Source organism: Limulus polyphemus, unplaced genomic scaffold (genome assembly GCF_000517525.1).
Source record: "Limulus polyphemus unplaced genomic scaffold, Limulus_polyphemus-2.1.2 Scaffold3558, whole genome shotgun sequence".
Lineage (NCBI taxonomy): Eukaryota > Metazoa > Arthropoda > Merostomata > Xiphosura > Limulidae > Limulus > Limulus polyphemus.
Genome location: NW_013669168.1, coordinates 3046 through 6767, shown reverse-complemented (window position 1 = coordinate 6767; position 3722 = coordinate 3046). Strand labels below are relative to the sequence as shown.

At 34.5% G+C, this 3722-nt stretch overlaps 1 long non-coding RNA gene across 1 annotated transcript; it reads left to right on the top strand.

Annotated features, from left to right (window-relative positions):
- Nucleotides 1-391: 391 nt before the first annotated feature.
- LOC111088334 lies at nucleotides 392-2418 on the top strand. The gene is made up of 2 exons (XR_002612878.1): nucleotides 392-1107; nucleotides 1435-2418. It is a non-coding gene; the product is annotated as an uncharacterized LOC111088334 (long non-coding RNA).
- Nucleotides 2419-3722: the final 1304 nt, after the last annotated feature.

Sequence of the window (3722 nt, the reverse complement as noted above, 5' to 3'; positions counted from 1 at the left end):
GATTCCAGTAAATTATTTGTTACTGATTACGACTTGATTTTATAACTGTTGTTTGCATCATTTCAAAAGATATCTGTGGGTTTTATATTTTGAAAATCGTAAGAATTCAATTTTTTAAAAAAAACTAGTTAACATACTTGGTTCTCTTTCAGAACACTGTGTAGAGCATGGAAACAATATTTCCAGATATAAATGCAGCGTGTGTAACAAGACATTCAGATGCAGCGAAACTAAGAGATCACACTTTCATTACCAACACAGAAGTCATCGAAACTTTCCCTGCCCAGTGTGTGGAAAGGTTTTCACAAGGAAACATTCCATGTTACTTCATTACCGTCAGCAGCATTTATCTTCTAATACATTCTAGCCAGCTTGGGAACGTCAAACTGGACCAGGGAATAATAACTCCTCAACAAGTATATACTCTACTAGTAATCCAGCACATTCTAGCCAGCTTGGGAATGTCAACCTGGACCAGGGAATAATAACTCCTCAACAAGTATCTACTCTACTAGTAATCCAGTACATTCTAGCCAGCTTGGGAACGTCAAACTGGTTGGAGAAATAATAACTCCTCAACACATATCTACTAGTAATCCAGTACATTCTAGCCAGGTTGGGAATGTCAAACTGGACCAGGGAATAATAACTTCTCAACAAGTATCTACTCTACTAGTAATCCAGTACATTCTAGCCAGCTTGGGAACGTCAAACTGGTTGGAGAAATAATAACTCCTCAACACTTGTCTACTCTACTAGTAATCCAGTACATTCTAGCCAGGTTGGGAACGTCAAACTGGACCAGGAAATAATAACTCCTCAACAAGTATCTACTCTACTAGTAATCCAGTACATTCTAGCCAGGTTGGGAACGTCAAACTAGTTGGAGAAATAAAACTCCTCAACACGTATCTACTCTACTAGTAATCCAGTACATTCTAGCCAGGTTGGGAACGTCAAACTGGTTGTTGAAATAATAACTCCTCAACAAGTATCTACTAGTAATCCAGTACATTCTACTCAGCTTGGGAACATCAAACTGGTTGTTGAAATAATAACTCCTCAACAAGTATCTACTCTACTAGTAATCCAGTACATTCTAGCCAGGTTGGGAGCATCAAACTGGACCAAGAAATAATAACTCCTCAACACGTATCTACTCTACTAGTAATCCAGTACATTCTAGCCAGCTTGGGAACATCAAACTGGGCCAGGAAATAATAACTCCTCAACACGTATCTACTCTACTAGTAATCCAATATATTCTAGCCAAGTTGGGAACATCAAACTTAACCAGGAAATAATAACTCCTCAACAAGTATCTACTCTACTAGTAATCCAGTACATTCTATCCAGCTTTGGAACATCAAACTGGTTGGAGAAATAATAACTCCTCAACAAGTATCTACTAGTAATCCAATACATTCTAGCCAGCTTGGGAACATCAAACTGGACCAGGAAATAATAACTCCTCAACAAGTATCTACTCTACTAGTAATCTAATACATTCTAGCCAGGTTGGGAGCATCAAACTGGACCAGGAAATAATAACTCCTCAACACGTATCTACTCTACTAGTAATCCAGTACATTCTAGCCAGCTTGGGAACATCAAACTGGTTGGAGAAATAATAACTCCTCAACAAGTATCTACTCTACTAGTAATCCAGTACATTCTAGCCAGGTTGGGAGCATCAAATTGGACCAGGAAATAATAACTCCTGAATGTGTGTTTACTCTACTAGTAATACACATATCAACACTGGAAATATTTATATAATTTTCAGCCTTGAAAAATACTGCTAAGTTTATGTGAAATAAAGAGGTTGCCACATAAACCATTTTAGTATTCTTTGTGTAGAAAATGAAATTTTCCTGCTTGAGGTAACTGATCTTATGTTAATTAAAAACACAAGTCTAATATTCCTTCTCTGCATTCAAAATGTGTTATTCCTTTTACGTGCAGTGTGTCTCTTGTATCTTGTGTTTCTTTATGATAAATATAAATTGTAACATGATTTTTGCATAAAAATGTCACGTTTCTTGGTTTTGAAGTGTTTAGTAAAACACAGGAACAATTAATGTCATGAAGTGATACTTTTCAGTGTGTTTTGTTGTTGGATTTTGACAGATGCTCACTATGATTTTGAGGATGAACCTGTGTTTTGTAATCCAGGTTTTGCTCGGCAAGAACAACCAATGAACTGTTGCCCTTGGTGTAAAAAGTTGTACAAGTACAATACTTTCCTGATCCGTCACATGCACTACCACTGTAAGCTGAAGCCCAAGTGAGTGTTCATTTACTTCCAAGATATCAAATCTCTGATTCTGAATGGAAGAAGCAAACAATATATATATTTTTTGTACTAGTTTTACTTTGAGTGGAAGAAGATTTCAGAATACAAAGAAGCAAACCGTGTATATTTTGTCTATTGGTTCTGCTTTGATTTTAATGAAAGTATCAAGTAGCATAGGAGTGTACTCGGTATCTATAAAGTTTAATTCTAGCTTCTGACCTTTTTATCGGTAATTTAGTACGTGAATGGCATGAAAAGGAAATAAAATTAAAGATCATTTTCCAGTTATTGCTTTACTTCGGGAACTGTTTTAATATTAAAGACTTTTCATAACTTGGATAAATGGTGTTCAACATTCATGAAATATTGGGTCATATTATAAGTAGATGGTGAAGATTCTAAGAGTGTCAACTACTTTGCAATAAATCCTTTTGGGCTCTGTGAGTTTTTCCCCAAGATACGTGTTGTGCGGTAAAATATATCCAATGTGTTATAAATGGGAATGAAAACTTTTCAACTGTCCATATAATCGCCCCAATTAATCAAAACTCTCACATTTTTTGTACGATATGCCTTCCTGGTCACCAAATATCAAAAATTTCTCTTAACTTTTATCATTGTACAGTAGGTCAAACCTAGCCTGAAATTCTTCGTTTTCTTCTTCCCACTAGTGAAAAAAAAAGAATTCCACTTAAACAATTTCTTTCAAATTTGGTACATAGCTTTGACAACAAATTTGGCTGTAGTAGCTCAACTATTCTTGGAGATATAAGCCAAAATCTTATACATTTTTGGACTCTCCTGGAGAAGAATTGTCTGACTCTATCACACTGAAATTTATAACTCACATTAGTGTATTCTTAAAAGCTGACCAATTTTAATTCTGTAAAAATCACACATGAAATCCAGAAGTTATGAGCCCCACACTGACAATTTGTAAATATTTTCACATAATTTGTGGTTACTACTTTGCACGTGACTTCAAACAAATAAAAATGCTTCCCCGTACGTGATTACCTTCATTTCTGGCATAGAGCTAGCATATCTTATAATATCACTTTATCTACTATGTAAAAAACTTTACAAGGAACACAATATCTATTGAAAAACAACATGGCTGAAAATCACATGGGTCGATGTTTTTTTTGTCATTGCGTAACTAAACATAAAACAGTAGCCCATGTGATTTCTAGTAGTAGATATACATAGTCTATAAATTTTGAATGCTTAGTCACAATAGTTTGCATACAATTTTAATAATACTTTCTCATTTTGGCCATAAACTTTTATTTCACATTTTTTTTTGTTGCAATTCTTTTTTCTTTTTTTCTTTTTTTTTGGCCACTACCTTTTTTTTAATGTTTTTGATTTAGATAGTATAATGCTTAATGACATTTCAGAGAAATTAAATGTTGTAACAGTTATG